At 50.2% G+C, this 12,812-nt stretch overlaps 1 protein-coding gene across 2 annotated transcripts in view; it reads right to left on the reverse strand.

Moving 5' to 3' along the window:
• Positions 1-12,812, reverse strand: part of DOP1B (DOP1 leucine zipper like protein B) — a 251,294-nt gene that overhangs the window by 188,418 nt on the left and 50,064 nt on the right. The window lies entirely within an intron of this gene.

Genomic DNA, 12,812 nt, shown 5'->3' on the forward strand with positions numbered 1-12,812 from the left:
TCCAATTAGAAATGTAGTATAGTCTCTTACCTAATGTATGTAAAGTGCTGTGGAATTTACAGCTCTATATAAATGAATAAATAGATTATATATTATTATTACCTCCTTATTCACCTCCTTATTGCAGGAGCTTCGGTATCCATGGCTACGACCACAAGCAACTATGTCACTATATGAGTGGTTGTAACCCTGGATACCTGAGCTGCAATGCCCTGCACATGAGGTAAGAGACATGGCTAATCAGGAGAACTATACTACATTCCTAATTGGAGATATTTGCTAATATAGAAGTCTGAGAAGCTGGATAATATTTCCCATTTCTGTGCTGAGGAGCCGCGCCGGATTACAAGACGTTCTGGAATATCAGGCAGTGTCAGTTTATACTCCATAGGAGATGGAGGGGTGCGGCTGATTAGGACTGACCTCTTCCTGCTGCGGCCAATATTCGTTTTGATCCCTACTTCTTCCCGGAGCAATATCTTTTCTATTTTTTTCAGTCTACATCAGTTTCTACGCTTCATTGTCTATTTGGCACTTTTTCAAGAAGTCATGTGGGTTTGTTTTTTTTTATTAATTTGTTGTATTATTGCCTTACGCTTCATTATATTTCCTTCATAAAAAAATAGGTTGAGCATAAAAAATATTATCATTGCACCGTGATAGAAAACGAACATTTGATTTGTGTTGCCTGTAACTTTTTTACTTTGAAGTTGTGATGAGTTGGTTTTTTTTTTATATTTTTTATGGAGGATTTCGAGGAGTCATTTTTTGGGATCTATATGAAGTTTCGATTGTATTTTGTACAGACTGTGCGGTGACCGAGCAAGGAGCCATTCTGGAGTTCGGAGTTTACTTTTCGGCATATCTTTACACTTCACACTCCCTCCTATGCCCAGTCGGTAGACATGTACTGGGGAGGGTGGGAAGGGGTTAAGAGGGTAGAGAAAAGGAATGTTTATATTTAGGGTGGGGGACAATAAACTAACAAGCTAATTGGAAGAGTTCACCAGCCCCCTGTACTGTAAAATATTATGCTGCCCCTACTGCTCCTTCATAGTAATGGGATTTTCTGGATTTGCAAAAATAATATAAATAAAACATATAATAAAATAAAAACGTAAATAAAAAAAAGAGAATTTTGTTTACTTACCGTAAATTCTTTTTCTTATAGTTCCTTATGGGAGACCCAGACCATGGGTGTATAGCTTCTGCCTCCGGAGGACACACAAAGTACTACACTAAAAGTGTAGCTCCTCCCTCCGAGCATACACTCCCCGGATGACAAATCCAACCAGTTTAGTGCAAAAGCTGAAGGAGGACATCCACCCATAAGTAGAGATAGAGTAAAACCCGGAATAACCGGAACCTCTGTCTACAACAACAGCCGGTGAAAACACACGGAACAAGAAAGCTGCCAACAGGCAACAGGGAGGGAGCTGGGTCTCCCATGTCGGAACTATAAGAAAAAGAATTTACGGTAAGTAAACAAAATTCTCTTTTTCTTCATCGTTCCTTATGGGAGACCCAAACCATGGGACGTCTCAAAGCAGTCCATGGGTGGGAAATAAACAGAAACTGAGAAGTAGGCGAAACCTAACTTCACAAATGGGCGACAGCCGTCCGAAGGATGCGTCTGCCCAAGCTCGCATCTGCCGAAGCATGAGCATGCACTTGGTAGTGCTTCGAAAGGGTGTGCAGACTAGACCAAGTGGCAGCCTGACAGACCTGCTGAGCCGTAGCCCAAGAGGCACCGACAGCTCTGGTCGAGTGCACCTTAATCCCCGGCGGGGGAGGCACCTGAGAACATTGGTAGGCATCGGATATGGCCGACCTAATCCAACGAGCTAGCGTCAGTTTAGAAGCCGAGAGACCCTTGCGCTGACCTGTGGTCAGCACAAAAAGAGAGGTGCACCGCCTAAGAACAGCGGTGCGTGACACATAGATCCGGAGCGTCCGCACCAAATCTAAAGCATGCAACGCTTTCTCAAAGCGATGCACAGGGGCCGAACAAAGGGAAGACAATGAAATGTCCTGGTTAAGGTGGAAAGGAGACACCACCTTAGGGAGAAGGCCCGGAGTCGGACGGAGAACCACCTTGTCTTGGTGAAGAAAAAAACAAAAAGGGTGACTCCGAAGAGGGCACAGTCAAATCAGAGACTCTCCAGAGAGAAATTATGGCCACCAGAAAGACCACTTTCTGTGAAAGACGAAACAACGAAACCTCCCTAAGAGGCTCAAAGGGGGGTTTCTGTAAGGCCGTGAGGACCAGATTAAGGTCCCAGGGATCCAAGGGCCGCCGGTAAGGCGGAATGATGTGAGATGCGCCCTGCATGAAGGTGCGCACCTGAGCCAGCCGGTCGATACGCCGCTGGAACAACGCTGACAGAGCCGAGACCTGTCCCTTGAGGGAATTGAGGGACAGTCCTAGCTGCAGGCCGGACTGTAGAAAGGACAGGATGGTCGGCAAGGAAAACGGCCAAGGAGCATGGCCGGAAGAACGACACCAGGACAGGAAAATTCTCCAAGTCCTGTGGTAAATCCTGGCCGAGGAAGACTTCCGAGCCTGAGTCATAATGAAGATGACCTCGGAAGGAATGCCTGAAGCCGTAAGGATTCAGGGCTCAAGAGCCACGCCGTCAATCTGAGAGCCGCAGAATTCTGGCGGAAAACGGACCCTGTGAGAGAAGGTCTGGCCGGTCCGGGAGGTGCCACGGCACCTCTACGGACAGACTGAGCAGGTCTGGGAACCAAGCTCGCCTGGGCCAGTCTGGGGCGATGAGTACGACCCGACGGCCCTCCATTCTGATCTTGCGCAGGACTCTGGGCAAGAGAGCTAGAGGGGGAAACACGTAGGCCAGACGGAACTGGGACCAATCTTGAACCAGCGCGTCCGCTGCCAAGGCCTGAGGATCGTGGGAGCGAGCCACGTAAACCGGGACCTTGTTGTTGTGCCGGGATGCCATTAGATCCACTTCCGGAGTGCCCCGCCTGCCAAATTGACCGGCACACTGCCGGATGCAGGGCCCACTCGCCGCTGTCCACGGTTTGACGGCTGAGATAATCTGCCTCCCAGTTTTCTACGCCTGGGATGTGGACTGCGGATATGGTGGACTTGGAGTCCTCCGTCCACTGAAGGATACGTTGAACTTCCAACATTGCTAGGCGGCTGCGAGTCCCGCCTTGGTGATTGATGTAGGCAACTGCTGTCGCGTTGTCTGACTGGACTCGAATGTGCTTGCCCGCCGACAGGTGGTGAAAAACTACGAGAGCTAGGAGTACAGCCCTGATTTCCAGCACATTGATCGAGAGGGCTGATTCGGACGGAGTCCAAGTGCCCTGTGCTCGGTGGTGGAGAAACACTGCTCACCAGCCGGATAGACTGGCATCCGTGGTGAGAATCACCCAGGACGGGGCCAGAAAGGAGCGTCCCTGGGACAGAGAGAGGGGCCGAAGCCACCACTAAAGAGAGCTCCTGGTCTGTGGCGACAGAGCCACCAGCCTGTGCAAGGAAGAGGTCCGCTTGTCCCAACAGCGGAGAATGTCCAGCTGCAGGGGACGCAGATGGAACTGGCTTCCATTGACGCCACCATCTGACCCAGCACCTGATGGAATGACGGCGGAGCCTCAGCAGAGAGCGAACCGCCAGATGAAGGGACTGCTGTTTGACTAAGGGCAGCTTCACAAGTGCCAGCAGAGTCTCGAATTGCATCACTAGGTACGTAAGGTCCTGGGTCGGGGTCAGAGTGGACTTGCAAGCGTGGCGAGAGTGAGCGAGACACTCCGCTGAGAGTGAGCGAGACACTCCGCTGAGAGTGAGCGAGACACTCCGCTGAGAGTGAGCGAGACACTCCGCTGAGAGTGAGCGAGACACTCCGCTGAGAGTGAGCGAGACACTCCGCTGAGAGTGAGCGAGACACTCCGCTGAGAGTGAGCGAGACACTCCGCTGAGAGTGAGCGAGACACTCCGCTGAGAGTGAGCGAGACACTCCGCTGAGAGTGAGCGAGACACTCCGCTGAGAGTGAGCGAGACACTCCGCTGAGAGTGAGCGAGACACTCCGCTGAGAGTGAGCGAGACACTCCGCTGAGAGTGAGCGAGACACTCCGCTGAGAGTGAGCGAGACACTCCGCTGAGAGTGAGCGAGACACTCCGCTGAGAGTGAGCGAGACACTCCGCTGAGAGTGAGCGAGACACTCCGCTGAGAGTGAGCGAGACACTCCGCTGAGAGTGAGCGAGACACTCCGCTGAGAGTGAGCGAGACACTCCGCTGAGAGTGAGCGAGACACTCCGCTGAGAGTGAGCGAGACACTCCGCTGAGAGTGAGCGAGACACTCCGCTGAGAGTGAGCGAGACACTCCGCTGAGAGTGAGCGAGACACTCCGCTGAGAGTGAGCGAGACACTCCGCTGAGAGTGAGCGAGACACTCCGCTGAGAGTGAGCGAGACACTCCGCTGAGAGTGAGCGAGACACTCCGCTGAGAGTGAGCGAGACACTCCGCTGAGAGTGAGCGAGACACTCCGCTGAGAGTGAGCGAGACACTCCGCTGAGAGTGAGCGAGACACTCCGCTGAGAGTGAGCGAGACACTCCGCTGAGAGTGAGCGAGACACTCCGCTGAGAGTGAGCGAGACACTCCGCTGAGAGTGAGCGAGACACTCCGCTGAGAGTGAGCGAGACACTCCGCTGAGAGTGAGCGAGACACTCCGCTGAGAGTGAGCGAGACACTCCGCTGAGAGTGAGCGAGACACTCCGCTGAGAGTGAGCGAGACACTCCGCTGAGAGTGAGCGAGACACTCCGCTGAGAGTGAGCGAGACACTCCGCTGAGAGTGAGCGAGACACTCCGCTGAGAGTGAGCGAGACACTCCGCTGAGAGTGAGCGAGACACTCCGCTGAGAGTGAGCGAGACACTCCGCTGAGAGTGAGCGAGACACTCCGCTGACAGTCTGCACTGGATGAGGCCTTGACTAGAAGGACGTCCAGGAAAGGAATCACTACCAACCCCTGGAGGTGCAGAACCGCAACCACTGCTGCCATGACCTTGTGAATACACGAGGGGCCGTGGCTAACCCGAAGGGGAGAGCCACGAATTGGAAATGTTCCTCTCCGATTACAAAACGTAGCCAACGCTGATGTGAAACTGCGGTTGGCACAAGCAGAAAGACATCTCTGATGTCGATGATGCTAAGACATCTCCTTGGGTCATTGCCTGATCGCAGAGATTCCATGCAAAAATGCCGCACCTGACATGCTTGTTGAGAAGCTTGAGATCCAGGTCGGAAAGCACCGTCCTTTTCGGGGACTAGGAAGAGATTTGAGTAGAAATCTCAGAACCGTTCCCAGTCGGGAACTGGTACAATTACTCCATTGGCCTGCAAGAATGCCACGGCCTGTGAGAAGGCGGCGGCCTTGGAGCAGGGGGGAGTTGACAGAAAAAATCTGTTTGGCGGGCTGGATAGAATTCTATTCTGTAGCCGTGGGAGATGGTAACCCACACCCACTGATCGAAGACGTGTTGAAACCACACGTCGCCCAAGAGGGAGAGCCTGCCACCGACCAAGGACGAGAGGAGGCTGCCTTGGTGGCCGCAGCTCCTGCGGACTTCTGAGGACGCGGCTTCATGCGCCAGTTGGTTTACGGACCTTGGCTGAGTTAGTGGACGAGGCCGAGGGCTTAGAGGACAACCAGTTAGAGGAACGAAAGGAACGAAACCTCGACTGGTTCCTGCCCTGGACAGGTTTCCTGGGTTTGTGGCATGGAAGTACTCTTCCTGCCAAAAAACTTCCTTAATAATTTCATCCAGTTGTTCACCGAATAGACTGGTCCCAGCAAAAGGGAGCCCAGCAAGGAACTTCTTAAGAAGCATCTGCCTTCCACTCTCGAAGCCACCGGAGCCTGCGGATAGCGAGGGAAGTAGCCGAGGCCACCGCAGTGCGGTGACAGTCTCCAGCATGGCAGACATGGCATAGGATGAAAAGACTGAAGCCTGGAAGTTAAGGCAACCATTTCGGGCATAAAGTCCCTGGTGAGGGAATGCATCTCCTCCAGAGAAGCAGAGATGGCTTTGAGAGCCCGCACTGCTGCAAAAGATGGGGAGAACGAGGCCCCTGCCGCCTCATATATAGATTTGGCCAGAAGGACAACCTGGCGGACAGTGGGATCCTTAGAGAGGTGCCGTCAGCCACTGATACAACTGTCCGGGCTAAAAGCCTAGACACCGGAGGGTCCACCCTTGGTGAATGAGCCCACTCCTTGACCACCACTGGTGGAAGGGGGAAACAGTCATCAGAACCACGCTTTGGGAAGCGTCTGTCAGGGCAGGCCCTGGGCTTGGTCACAGTGGGCTGACAAACTGGAGTGGTTAAGGAACACACTCCTTGTTCTCTTAAGGTATACTGATGCCTTTCTGCCAGAGGGGGATGCTCCCCTGATACGGGCGGATTGAGGTCCAGTACAAATATAATGGACGAAATCAAATCATTAGCATCTGCGTCACCTTCGGACAGATCAATGTACATGAAGTAGCGTCCGAGCCCCTAGTAAAAGCATCCTCCTCGTCCTGCGAGTCGGCTCGTGAATCAGAGCTGCGGGACGAGGAAGGAAAGGGGACCCTGCGACTCCATTTTAGGAGGACGGGGACTGAGACCAGATGAAGAATCCTCTGTGAGCTTTGCTGAGCGAGCCGTAGCAGCAGAAGCGCCCTGAGAAGGGGGCTGATGCATGCTCAGCAGAGTCCGGGATCAGCCACCGGAGCCGGACAGCTGGAGGCTGAGAGACCACTATGTTAGAGCAAGCATCACAATGTGGTTATGTGCTCGGTACAGGCAGTACGAGTCTACATGCAGTGCATAAAAAGAACAGCCTTGCAGCCTTGCTCTGATGTGAGACATGCTGCAGAAGTGGGGGCTCTGTCCAGAATGACCCCCAGCAGAGTATATAAACAGAGTATATAAGCAGCTGCACAACCGGAGGTTGTGGCTTGCCAGACCGTTTAACATAGGGACATCTCTGTGCCCTCCAGATCCCCCAGCCCAGGCCCCCATTTGTCACAATGTGGTTATGCAGACATTGAGAACGCTGAGAAAATGGCGCCGGAGCGAGGAGAGGGGGCGGGGCCTACTCTGAGAGCAGGATCTGGAGGGCAAATGAGGTATACAGGGGAGGGAATCCTTCCTCAGTGAGGAGTGTCCGCTCCCTGTGCTGAACAGCCGCTGGGTGGAGCCACACTGTCCCTCTGCATGACTGACATGCAGGGGTAGTGAATCGAAACTAGGCCTCAGGCGAAGCCGGGGCCTAGATTTAAACATGCGGCCAGCGTGCAGGCACCATCGGCGCGGTTCTCCAGTGAAAACTGGAGAACCGGCCGGAAATGTTAACACAGTCATATAACACACTCTCCCCAATATATAAAGTACAAGGGACCCCTGGAAAGACCACTGTCTGTGGTAATCACGTCTCAGTACTTAGCTTGTGAGACGCAGGTGCCAGGTCCCTGGGGGGTGAGTGCTCCGTCTGGCAGGATCCTGAAAAGGGCTGCGGATGGAGACCGGTCTCCTGCAAAGCAGTGAGAACCGTGATGGCTCCTACTTCAAGCCAGAGCCTCAGGGGATGGTGAAGGAGCGCGGCATGTGAAGGCTCCTGCCTTGTAAAATCAACCTTAACAGCACCGCCGACACAGTGGGGTGAGAAGGGAGATGCCGGGAGTCCAGATTGGACCCGCTTTTCTTCCAAATCTTTGAAATCAAAAATCAAAAATCAAAATTCAGAGGATGCATGTGTGTGTGTGACCTCCTGAACACAAAGCATTGAACTGGTTGCATTTGTCATCCGGGGAGTGTATATGCTCGGAGGGAGGAGCTACACGTTTAGTGTAGTACTTTGTGTGTCCTCCGGAGGCAGAAGCTATACACCCATGGTCTGGGTCTCCCATAAGGAACGATGAAGAAAAACTAATAAACATAAAACAAATATATAATAAAATAAATCTATAATATAATAAATAAAAAAATAAAATATATAAAAAAAACACAGGATTAAAAAAAATTAAAAATAAAAAAAGTAAATAAAAACAAAAACTAATAAACAAAACAAATATATAAAATTAAATCTATAATAAAATAAATAACGAAAAAAAATATAAAAATACAGGATTAAAAAAAATAAAAAGTAAATAAAAACAAAAACTAATAAAAATAAAACAAACAAATAAAATAAATTTATAATAAATAAAATTTTTTAAAAAAAAATACAGGATTAAAAAAAAACCAAAAAACGGCTGCTCTTTTTTTTATCCTGAAAATAGCGCCACACCTGTCTACATGGTTGTGGGTGGTACTACAGCTCAGCGCTAAGTCTATCCTCTGATTTTAGGCATCAGGGTCTGCAGGTTAGTTTAACCCCATAAGCCCCTGGCGATTTTCTGTTTCTCCTCCCCTTCTTACAAGAGCTATAATGTTCTTATTTTTCCATCAATATTGCCGTATGAGGGCTTGTGTTTTGCGGGACGAGTTGTACTTCTTTACTCCCTCATCTCAGCATTTTCCGTTTTTCATTCTTCCAACCTCTTCTTCCAAGAGTCACAACTTTTTTTATTTTTCCATCAATACAGCCATATGGGGCTTGTTTTTTTGCGGGACGGGTTGTACTTCTGAATGACACCATTCATTCTGCCCCGTATTGTACTGGAGAATGGGAAAAACATTCCGAGTGCGGTGAAATTCCAAAATAAAAAATATATTTTTAGGGGTTTTTTTTATTTACCACTTTCACTATATGGTAAAACTGACCTGGCATTATGATTCCCCAGGTCGGTACGAGTTCGTAGACACCAAACATGCATATTTTTACTTTTTTCTAAAAGGTGAAAAAAAATTCAGAAGTTTATTAAAAAAAAAAAAAAAAAAAATTGCGAGAATTGAGTGAATTGCGCTTTTGTTGCTATTTTTGCCATTTTTCGAGACCCGCAGCGTTCTCATTTTTCGGGATCTGGGCCTCAGTGATGGCTTATTTTTTGCGTCTTCAGCTGATGTTTCTAATTATACCATTTTTAGGTGAAGACGATGTTTTAATCGCCTCTTATTGCATTTTAATGCAATGTTGCGATGACCAAAAAACATAATTTTTTTCATATTTTTTTTCTTGCTGCGCCCTTTACCAATCAGGTTAATTGATTTTATATTTTGATAGATCGGGCGTTTCTGAACGTGGCTATACCAAATATATGTATATTTTTATTGTTTTATTTCAAAGGGGGTGATTTGAACTTTTAGGTTTTTGTTTTATTTTTTCATATTTTTCTTTTATTAATTTTACTAGTTCTCCTAGGGGACTTATCACTGCACAGTCCGATCGCTTCTCCTGATCAAAGCGATGAAGCATCGCTCTGATCAGCAGAAATGCCGCTCTCCTGTGAGTGCTGCGCTCTGCCGGCAGTCACAGGAAGTGAGTCGTGGTAGCGTCAGGGGTCATCAGCTGACCCCATGCCGTCATTGCATGATATTAGCGCCCTGTGATTGCGTCATGGGGCCGCTGACGGAGGCAGGAATGCGTGCAATCCCCGCCGGAGCGCAATAGATCGCACTGTCAGAGTTTGACAGCACAATCTTAGGGGATAACAGGCATTGGTGGACTGGATATCTCTGATCCACCCACGCCTGTTAGCTGCACATATCTGCTGATAAGATGTGTGGGGAATAATGCGGGCCCATATCAAAGGGAGGGAGGGATACCTAGGACGTATATATACGTCCAAGGTCATTAAGTGGTTAAAAAAACTGAAACTGCTTTACTCACTAGTGCTTAGAAAAAAAGATGTTACTCTGCGGCTATAATGCTGTACTATCCATTATGTTAATGGGGTTTACTGATTTCTGAAAACTATGCTTTACTCACCCTCCCCAGGTCCAGTGAGTCTCCCCAGCACTGCTCCTGGCCTTTGCTATTGTCCGATTTGCTGACGAAGTCAATGATGTAAGCCGCTGAGCTTACTGATTGGCTGCAGCGTTATAGATGTGATGTCAGTGCTGCAGACAATAACAAATACTGAGAGCAGCGGCGGAGACTCGGTGCTGGACCCAGGGAGGGTGAATAAAGCTCAGTTTTCAGGGAAGAGGGGCTTTCAGAAATCGGTGAACCCCATTAATATAATGTATAATATACAGCACCGTACAGCATTATAGCCGCAGAGCAACATCTTTTTTTCTAAGCATAAGAAAAATAAGGCAGTCCGGATCCTCCAAGGATAAAATTCTTGCTTTTTATTAATCCATATTAAAATCCATGTTAGGCAGAAAGAAGGGAATTTTGTTTACTTACCGTAAATTCCTTTTCTTCTAGCTCCTATTGGGAGACCCAGACAATTGGGTGTATAGCTACTGCCTCCGGAGGCCACACAAAGTATTACACTTTAAAAAGTGTAACCCCTCCCCTCTGCTATACACCCTCCCGTGCATCACGGGCTCCTCAGTTTTGGTGCCAAAGCAGGAAGGAGGAAACTTATAAATTGGTCTAAGGTAAATTCAATCCGAAGGATGTTCGGAGAACTGAACCATGAACCATAAGAACAATTCAACATGAACAACATGTGTACACAAAAGAACAACAGCCCGAAGGGAACAGGGGCGGGTGCTGGGTCTCCCAATAGGAGCTAGAAGAAAAGGAATTTACGGTAAGTAAACAAAATTCCCTTCTTCTTTGTCGCTCCATTGGGAGACCCAGACAATTGGGATGTCCAAAAGCAATCCCTGGGTGGGTAAAAGAATACCTCGATAAAAAAAAAGAACCGAAAAAAAAACAACGGCCCCTTCTTACAGGTGGGCCACTGCCGCCTGAAGGACTCGCCTACCTAGGCTGGCGTCTGCCGAAGCATAGGCATGCACCTGATAGTGTTTTGTAAAAGTGTGCAGACTAGACCACGTAGCTGCCTGACACACCTGCTGAGCCGTAGCCTGGTGCCGCAATGCCCAGGACGCACCCACGGCTCTGGTAGAATGGGCTTTCAGCCCTGAAGGAATCGGAAGCCCAGACGAACGGTAGGCTTCAAGAATCGGTTCCTTGATCCACCTAGCCAAGGTTGACTTGGAAGCCTGCGACCCCTTACGCTGGCCAGCGACAAGGACAAAGAGCGCATCAGAACGGCGCAGGGGCGCCGTGCGTGAAATGTAGAGCCTGAGTGCTCTCACGAGATCTAACAAGTGCAAATCCTTTTCACATTGGTGAACTGGATGAGGGCAAAAAGACGGTAAGGAGATATCCTGATTGAGATGAAACGGGGATACCACCTTAGGGAGAAATTCCGGGACCGGACGCAGAACCACCTTATCCTGGTGAAACACCAGGAAGGGGGCTTTGCATGACAGCGCTGCTAGCTCAGACACTCTCCGAAGTGATGTGACTGCCACTAGGAAGGCCACCTTCTGCGAAAGGCGAGATAGAGAGACATCCCGCATCGGCTCGAAAGGTGGCTTCTGGAGAGCCGTCAGCACCCTGTTAAGATCCCAGGGTTCTAGCGGACGCTTGTAAGGTGGAACTATGTGGCAAACCCCCTGCAGGAACATGCGGACCTGCGGAAGCCTGGCTAGACGCTTTTGAAAAAACACGGAAAGCGCCGATACTTGTCCCTTGAGAGAGTCGAGAGACAAGCCCTTGTCCATTCCGGATTGAAGGAAAGAAAGAAAAGTGGGCAAGGCAAACGGCCAGGGAGTGAAACCCTGATCAGAGCACCAAGATAAGAAGATCCTCCAAGTCCTGTGGTAGATCTTGGCGGACGTTGGTTTCCTAGCCTGTCTCATGGTGGCAATGACATCTTGAGATAACCCTGATGACGCTAGGAGCCAGGACTCAATGGCCACACAGTCAGGTTGAGGGCCGCAGAATTCAGATGGAAAAATGGCCCTTGAGACAGCAAGTCTGGTCGGTCTGGGAGTGTCCACGGTTGACCCACCGTGAGGTGCCACAGATCCGGGTACCACGATCTCCTCGGCCAGTCTGGAAAGACGAGGATGGCGCGACTGCAGTCGGACCTGATCTTGCGTAATACTCTGGGCAGCAGTGCCAGAGGAGGAAATACATAAGGCAGTCGAAACTGCGACCAGTCCTGAACTAACGCGTCTGCCGCCAGAGCTCTGTGATCCTTGGACCGAGCCATGAATGCCGGGACTTTGTTGTTGTGCCGAGACGCCATTAGATCGACGTCCGGCGTTCCCCAGCGGCAACAGATCTCCCGAAACACGTCCGGGTGAAGAGACCATTCCCCTGCGTCCATGCCCTGGCGACTGAGAAAGTCTGCTTCCCAGTTTTCCACGCCCGGGATGTGAACTGCGGAGATGGTGGAGGCTGTGGCTTCCGCCCACAGCAGAATCCGCTGAACTTCTCGGAAGGCTTGACGACTGCGTGTGCCGCCCTGGTGGTTGATGTACGCAACCGCCGTGGCGTTGTCCGACTGAATTCGGATCTGCCTGCCCTCCAGCCACCGCTGAAACGCCTTTAGGGCCAGATACACTGCCCTTATCTCCAGAACGTTGATCTGAAGGGAGGACTCTGTCGGAGTCCAGGTTCCCTGAGCCCTGTGGTGGAGGAAGACCGCTCCCCACCCTGACAGACTCGCGTCCGTCGTGACCACAGCCCAGGATGGGGGCAAGAAGGATTTTCCTTTCGACAAGGAAGTGGGAAGAAGCCACCACTGAAGAGAGGTCTTGGCTGTCCGTGACAGCGAAACGTTCCTGTCTAGGGACGTCGGTCTCTTGTCCCATTTGCGGAGGATGTCCCATTGAAGTGGTCGCAGATGAAACTGCGCAAAAGGAACTGCCTCCATTGCTGC

This window comes from Anomaloglossus baeobatrachus, chromosome 2 (assembly GCF_048569485.1).
Source record: "Anomaloglossus baeobatrachus isolate aAnoBae1 chromosome 2, aAnoBae1.hap1, whole genome shotgun sequence".
Lineage (NCBI taxonomy): Eukaryota > Metazoa > Chordata > Amphibia > Anura > Aromobatidae > Anomaloglossus > Anomaloglossus baeobatrachus.